The sequence below is a fragment of the Bombus impatiens genome, unplaced genomic scaffold (genome assembly GCF_000188095.3).
Source record: "Bombus impatiens unplaced genomic scaffold, BIMP_2.2 scf_0089, whole genome shotgun sequence".
Taxonomy (NCBI): Eukaryota; Metazoa; Arthropoda; class Insecta; order Hymenoptera; family Apidae; genus Bombus; species Bombus impatiens.
Genome location: NT_176508.1, coordinates 857482 through 866085, shown reverse-complemented (window position 1 = coordinate 866085; position 8604 = coordinate 857482). Strand labels below are relative to the sequence as shown.

General features: G+C 42.0%; 1 protein-coding gene across 10 annotated transcripts in view; it reads left to right on the top strand.

Annotated features, from left to right (window-relative positions):
* The first annotated feature begins 218 nt into the window (after positions 1 to 218).
* Positions 219 to 8604, top strand: part of LOC100748080 — a 277175-nt gene continuing 268789 nt past the window's right edge. For 3 of the 10 annotated variants that reach the window (XM_033324959.1, XM_024372643.2, XM_012394472.3), the window contains exon 1: positions 219 to 603. The gene's annotated coding sequence lies outside the window, so the exon portion shown is untranslated. Of the gene's footprint in view, positions 1080 to 1151; positions 2267 to 8604 lie in introns of those variants that run through there. The other 7 variants (XM_033324958.1, XM_024372641.2, XM_012394470.3 and 4 more) reach the window with 4 other exon arrangements.

Here is an 8604-nt window from a genome sequence, read left to right as displayed (position 1 = left end):
TTGTTGTCCTGCCGGCTGGACATAACCGTACTTACGCGGATATGAATTAGGATAGGACAGAGCCCACACAAAAGCAGAGGCGCTTGCGCTAAAAGCGACTAACAGAGGGGTTGGCGGCCCCGGTGGTGGCGGCGGTTGTCGAAAGAGGGGTAGAAGCTCCGTTGAGCAAGGCCAAACTGCGAGGGTGGGGATATTGGAAGCTTCTGCGGGAAACGGAGAATTTGCGAGAGTCAGTGCAATTCGCGACGCGACGCCCTTCGTTCCCACGATCCGCACTTAAAGGTGGATCGCAAGGGACCACGAGTGACACTGCTCGAACTGAGCTCGATTGGATCGCTGGCATTCACATGTCGGGAACGTGCAACGTTTCCAGAGCTCGTTCGAGTGTACGACAATAGGCAAGAAAGTAAAAATAAAGCACAGAGGGAGCGGAGAACTTCTTTGAGACTTTTGTTCACGTGCAAAGATCGCGTTGTTCGTTGTCAGTGAAATATTGGAAAGAAAACGGCTGAACGTGGCGTGAGTCGTTTCATGATAGATCCTTGTATGTGTTTTTAGCTGATTTTTCATTGACAAATGATCGGAGTATTCGTGAAATAAATCGTAAGAATATAATCTTGATAAACGATACGAAATTTCTGGTCGGGTATCAAAGGGTATGATCTCGCGGACATTAGTCGATGTTTCACCGGCGTTTCGTTCGTGAGGGAAAATGTGTCGAGTCGTGTTCGATGGAAAGCGCGCATGGTCGACGGAATAATAAAAAGGAGAAAAAAGATAACGTTTCACAGCTGTTAGATTAGCCACGTTAATTTCTGGTTCGCACCGATCCGTCTGTTCAACGAATTGCTCGATACGCAAACGGTGGCCGTTAGATTTTTGTAATCACGTGAATCTTCGTATGGTGTGCCACTGTATCTTCTGTTCTGCCAGCGAGTGCTGGGAAAATTGAAAATTATGCAAACATAATTTTCATCGTGGCGCTCAGTTTCATCCACGCTCGCGCCAGAGGCATACATCGTGCGTGTATTATTCTGCAAAGTTCATTGTCATCGTTGAAGCGCATCGGCGTAGTTTAAGTAAATTTTTCAGCTATATATTCTTTCCCCTTATTGCCGATTTTTCTTCCTGTTTTCGTTTCTTACTTTTCTCTTAAACGTTAATATTTCGGGCTTCGATAGAACTTTGCCATGTTTTAATAATTTAGCTTCCACAACTCCATACCTTATTATGAATATTTCATCTTTGCTTCCGTATATTTCCTCTGTCCCTGTAGTTTACTTTGCTTTCTCCGTTTTATCGAATCACGTAGTTACATTTCCTTCTCGAACACGACGCTTTCTTCTCGCAACTTTTCTTTATCCTTCCCATCCTCCGTTGACGCAAGTTCGCCTTCAAAATTTCATTGGAAGCTCAATTTCTCGCCAACAATAATAATAACTGGAAGCTTTCGGGGTGATTACGAGCGTACGAAGTTGGAGACCGAGTCGAAAGTTGCTTCTTGCCCCTCCCCTCCAACCCTCCAAAGCGTTTCTCGAGCGTGTTGTCGGTAGTCGACCGCGAGCAGGGTCGAAGCAATTACGTGCTGGCTCTCGAGTGTTTCGCTCATAATATTTATTTGGAAGCCGGCCGAACGGTTCGTGGATTTGCCGGTCCGCGGGACGCATAATCGCGCGGCCTGAAAATCTCTGCCGTTAAATGATTTTTAATCGCGGCCCATTAAATGGAGTGCATCAAAATTACATGAATATTTACGCCGCGGCGCTCGACGAAATTGCGTTTTAAGCGATCCACCGGCGCCGTCCTGCGAAAATTGCATATTAAACGTCCGGCCCGTTATAATGTAAACTGATTTGCGTAAGTAAGTCGTGTAACGATCGATTAATTAACAGTAACGGCGAAAGTGCGCGCAACGTGTTCGCGATTGGGATTTTTGTTCGACGAATCGGACGTTCGTTTCGATAAGCTCGTTACGTTTACGATCGCGAAAATCGTACTAATCGGAGAGGAAAAGTTGGAGGAAAGCTTTCAAACGTTCGACCAACGACATTTTTTCATCGGCGATCCACGCACGCGCGTATGTGGCGTTATTAACGTGTGTCTCGTTGAAGCTGTGTCGCATGAATATGAATCGTCGCAACGTTAATGCAACGCCACTGGGAACGTACGTTTCCCGAATGTCGCCGCGGTGATTACATAATTTATGACGAGACCACGGCTGCATCACGTGGCCACCGGACGACTTGCATCAACAAAAAATAGGTCGGTGAGTAGATTCGTTGATTTTTATCGTTATTAACATTTTACATGATCGAAAGAGAATCGTCCGTTTGGTTGATCGAATGATTGGCAAATACTGGTACGTTGGATCGTTCAAACTGGCCAGGACTTTTTACGCAATGACAAAAAGGACCCAAATTCGCGTAACTCGGATTATGCGGTATTTATTCACTGTCCTCGTTAGCGATTGCAAACAGACGTGTCGCCAAAACATCATTTGCCATCGTTTATGGTGTTATAAAAATGGGAAGAATTGCTTTGTTCGTGTCGCGTTGAAGCGCGGTAGATACAACGTGTTTTAGTGTAAAAAGTGAACAATAATCGATGTATATCTTACTTATAACATTGAACGACAGTAGTGGTATAAACACACAAAGATACGCCAATTATTTAAAGATATTTGCTCATTATGATCGATCAATCGTCTTAACCTACAACTACGAGCATAGCCCGTACAATATTATCGTATCATAGTACGATGATCGGGCCAAACGTAAATATTACGGGCATTCTCGAACGTAAATCGTAGGTTAAGAGGTTAATACATTCATTGTAGATGCTTCGTATTATTCTAAGATATATGCGTAATTTTACGCTACACTAATGCTGTAACGTAAACTATCTAGTACCGTAGTATAGACGGATGTATGAAAATATAAACATATACAAAAACACCTGACACTGATAAGATCGCTGTTCGTTTGTCAACAAACAGCTACGTAGTACTACGGAGCATCGTATAACTTTACTCAATAAACACGATCTTTCCGGTTTTGCTTCTCGTAACTCTGTAAAAAATTATTTTCGGATATAGGATCACGTGAAACTTTTTCACCTATATTTTACTTTCGTGCTACGTTTTACTGATCTGGCCTCGATTTATCGAGGCACCCCATAGAGTTTCATGAAACACCTAGTATTCCATGAAAATTATTTCTTAATATATAGTATTATAGGCAATAAAAATCCAATCCGCAGCAAATTTGTAAAATCTGTTTTGTTTTAATCTATCGAGGTTAAACGGCGTTCGTATTTCAACCCATTAGAAAAACGTCGCGTCGCAGGTACCGCGAAATATCAGGTACAGGTACCGCAGGTACATCGAACGATTATCTTTGCAGCTTCTTAACGAAACATTCCACGAGCAAACGTTCGTTTAAAAGTTCACCGTACGGATAATCGAAATTCGAAAGTTTTACGCAGCGTAAGTCGATCGGTTTTTTCCGACGTAAAAATTATTGGAAACATAGAACGAGACAGCGGCAACGAAGAACGAAATTGAGGGGGAAAAGAAACGGATAACCTGGATCTTCGTCCGGTCTCATTTCGATAATAATCTTTCGCGTTGATCCGATTAGTCTGATCAATGCCACTCGACTCGCGGCTGCTACGGAGTCAAGGTTCGATCGTTAATTACATTGGCTGGCCAAGTTGGATGTGAATAATCTCGTGGCTTCTCGTCCGACTCATATCCGGTTGATTGACAATCACTTTGGAAAAGTGTTCTTTCGCTCGTTTTCCATGCGGAGAACCGACAGTTTCACGCCGAAACGGTATAACGAATCACGATGGAAACACACGCGAATTGATATTCCCCGCTGTTATCGTTCCGCCGGCTCGTTCGATACGTGATTTCACATCGTTATTTCTTCCGAGCAAAAGCCGTAAAATTGTTCAAGGCCATAGAGCTCGTTCACCGCGGAACGCTGTTTTCGAAACGCGCCCCGCGAAGTTCGTTAACCAGGCGTATGGTGATTTATGCTCATTAGTTTTTTCCTTGTTGAATCGCAGGTAGAAGATCGGGAAAGTTAAAAGAAGTTTTTTGCGGGGCTTGACAGCGTTACGATGGAACGGGTGGAAACTGGGTTGGTTCGAGGCATCGTTGAAAAAGCGATCGTGAATCGCTTCGTTCCTTGGCAACGTTGAAACCGGGATAGAAATATCGCTGGAAAAGTTTGCACAGGATTATAGAGTAGCATTGTTATTGATGAAAAACAGTTGAAATTGATCGTAAAAATTTCGCGCTCGTTTGTACGCTGGATTACAAGCGTTTAAAGGGATTTTAAGAGTAATAAAAACCGTCCACCCTGTAAATCGCGACGATGCGAGTCTCTGTTGGAGCAATTTTCACGAATTCGTATTATTGTTATTATACCGATTTGATCCACCGCGATCGAAACAAAACGATATTTTTACAATAATGTTTTTTTCTAATACCGAGGGCACGACAAGAGTTCCTGCCGCGAATAAAAAATCCGGAGGTAAAATTTTTCATTCGAACTGATGCAGTTTCTGATGCAGTTGAATTAAATATTTTACGAGACTTTCTTCTATCAAAAATAGGAAAACGAAATATAATAAGCAACATTTGCTCGATTGGAAGACGGAAGAAACGACTGAACTAGTAAAAGGGAAAGAGGTCTGGTGTCAAACACGTTTGAACTTCAACTAACTACCTTTGAACTGTATATAGCTGTTTTGAAAGCTGCTTCGAACAATTTCTCGAGACTCTAGTAAACTTAAAGACACACATAAGAGCAACTTCGTGTTTGTCACTTTGCCATAAGAAAATTTTGCACGACAGAATATCGGAGCATAGGCTCGTCGATAAATATCTTCTATCGCATAATTAAATTGTTATAAAAAGATTTTTAGTTTATACGAAACTTCTTAAAGAAAAAATCCTCCCCTGTACATACACGCTCTTCTGTACACGAGTCACTTAGCTTCACGGCGCCTCTAACGCTATTCTAAAATTCTTTTAAAACGCAGTGGCATAATTCTTCGTTAAACCTTTTTTCCGATAATCGGAACACGCTGTATGCAAAGTGGGACATTGTCTGGCAAATATGTTAATGCAAGATCGGCGATGCGCGAAACATTTGAAAATAAAAGAAAAATTAGGCGGAATTCCGTCGCGTACGTCGATCATAAGCTTTTAAGCCCAGCCTAAACGACGAGCGTAAACGCAGTTTATACAGTTGCACGGTTGATGCTCCGATCCGTGCAATTCCGCGCGTTAATCGGGCCCCGGTACAGCCAGCTCGCTTTTATCCCGCACGATAACGGGAAATTAGCTGCGAAACACGGCGATATAGCCGGTGTAATTGGGTGCATCGATTAAAAACCGTCGGAAAAACGTCGCGCTTCTGCCCATTTTTCCCTCCCCTCGTCTCTCACACACGTCCGTTCTAGGCGTGATGAACGCGACTAGATGAGACATCGATTCGATGCTTTAGTGCGAACTCCGGGGACGCATTAGCTGGCCTCGACGTTCGGGACCAATCGCGAATCAATAGCCGGTCGAAACGATAGTTTAGAGACACACGGTTGCGGATTCCACTGAAATATCACGGCTGTTACAGGCAAAGAATTGCCGAAGGATCGTTTGATTTACTTTGGATGGGCAATTCAAACGCGACATTCTATTACTAAAGTTCGATAGCTATTCATTCGGCTGTTTTTTTTTTTTTTTTTTTTTATTGTTAGCTTCGAGACTGAAATAGATAGTAGTTGTTTAACGATAGGTATTTATCGTAGTACCATTCTGAATGACTCTGTGTATATATCGAAGACAGTGAAATAAATACATTATGATACTAATTTTTACGATTCCTTGTAACAGGTACTAATATTTTCAAAAGTTTAAGCTACAAATACTGCGACATGTTTATAAATACAAATACCGTATACTTCTTAATTATACTCATTGAAAGTTTCCCAATAACGCTACTGCAACACGACAGAGTCTGAGTGACGTGTACGTGGCTCGACGAGTACACACGTGCATCGGAGACACGTAAGAGCAAGGGTGTGGCACACCTGCACGCAATATGAAACACAGTAATTCTCCGTGTTCATCTGCGTACACCATAACTGTGGTCAATTCGCCACAGTAAACGGCGACCGAGTTTCACCACGTCCCGGCAACTTCCTATCCATAACACTTCCGAGAACGTCCACACGTGTCGCGAACTTTCGACCGTCGTCATCGTCGTCCCATTCGAAACCATTGCGATTTCCTGCTAATCGTTACTACCTGCAGATTCACCTTCGACTGTAATTCCAACCCTTTGGATGAAAACGTTTTCCACGTCCATGTAGCCAGGTTTTCAACCCCACCAGGTTAAAACCCCACCGTGTGCTAAAACATCACAGAACCGATCATTATTCTCTCCATGACACACTTTACACTTTCGATTTTATCGAACGGATTAATTTCCAACTGCAGCGAGTCAAATATTGAATCGACACGGACGTGTCAATGGCGTTTCGCTATAAATACTAATTAAAAGGTAATTTCTGCAGGGTTGATTCTTCCCGAGAGAACGTTTGTTAATTTAACAGAGTTTCAAACGCGAGAATTTTCGTCCGATTCTTCCCTTTTTCGGAATCGGGTCAAATCTTGGAAAAAGTGAGAGATCTATTTTCCATACGTAGAAGGCGCCGTGACAGAGCATACGGATGAAAATCTCCGATTTTTCGATCGTTGGGAAAAAATTTGCTTCATCGGGTGATTCGATCCAATCGATCTTACGAAAAGGCTCATTCCCCTTTTTACGGCTTTCCATCGTATCACTATTGAATATCATTGAACGTTACGAGCGACGTTCTACTCTCTTCAACGATGGAACGGTTCCCCTTTTTTCGTTTAGAGTCTGCAAGCAACGAGAGAGAGTCGGATTTGTAGAATTTCTAAACGGTCTCGCGCACCTACATACGCGTTCTGCTTAGTCTCGTGTGTCCTCTAGCTGCCTTGCTTTTAATTAACGACACGCCGCTAGTTCCCGTAACACGATTTCGACGTTGCAAGCCTTTACAAAATAACCGTAAACTGACTAGGAAAACTAGTACGATATTCCAAAGTTACGTACTCGCTAACGTGACGTAAAAAATGAAAATTAAAAAACAAAAACATAGAAGATGAAAGGAACTCGAAATACGTGTTTTACATGAACGAATTTAATCGTGGAAAATCGCGCGTACTAAACAAGAATGGATTTTTAAGTTTTGTACGATCGACGTAGTTTTAAAATACGAAACGAAATATGTTGCGAGAATGGAGTTACAATCTGTGAAAATGAAAAACTGCGAAGATATTGTTTCCTGAAATTGAAGGAAGATAAAAGAGCATTCGTCTGTCGAGTATTATCCCGAATAAAAGAATCGAAGTGGAAAAGCTGCATGCTATCACAGGTAGGATTAATCGTTGCTAGTGATATACGTACTCGTCGATATTTCGATCATGTACGATGCGCTTTACGGCTGCCTGACGCATACAGTAAACGTTTATCCACGAAGCAAGGCGCATACTTTGTAACAGCTGTCGACTGGGACAAGCGTTTGCGAAGAGCACGCAAATAACGGCGGCTTTTCACTCACGGCAGAAAGCTCGATTGTGCGCTCTTTTACGATGGAAGTCACTGGGTGAAAGTCAAAGGGCTCTCAATAATTTCGCAAACGGGGGCTAGGAAACGCCGTTTACCACAGAAATCGATAGTGACCGATACACGAAGATCGTTACACGAAGCGTTGTTAAACACTTTTATTCGCTTGTGAAATCGTCATTGTTTATAAAAGGATTTCGTAACTTTACAGAGATTTCAAGGTAAAAGTTAGTAGCACGACGGCAGTATGAAACGTAGTTTCTTGTTAAACTTAGCTTGTTCGAATTTAACAGGCCATTCGAGGCTGTCCGCTGTTACACGCTTCACTTACAAAACGTACGCGGGGATTTAATTGCCAAGTAATCCGGCGGTTTGACGGATTAACGAGGATTTGCGGTGGAAAACAAAGGAAACCCCTGCTACGATTTCTGTAGTCGGACAACCCGGCTTCACGTATCACACAGCCACTGACGCAAATTTGCTCATTACTTTGTAATAACGTCAAATTCGATGATTACTCTTCTATATTTACGTTCGTCGATATCGAAATGATCGTAGCGATTTCGTGATATATCACTTTCCTATATTTTTGCTTCTTATTATTCGGCATGTACCTTCCTACATACTTATGTATATATATATTCTTTTTTATTTGTTTCGAATAATAATTTTTAACAATTCGTTATGGAAACACGTGTTTCACAAAAATATTTCGAGTTCTTTAAAATTTAAACAATTTGGTAATTACACAAATTTAAAATCATTTCACGCGAGATAAAAGTCAAAGTAGACGTTTTAACGTTCTTTCTTATTATTATTCTTATTATTAGTGTAACTAAATCACCGTAATCGTGGAACGAAACGTTCAATTACGCTTTCGTGCCTTGATCGTTACAAGGTGTTCGAGTAGAAAGCAAAAAGATCCCCCGTTGATTTC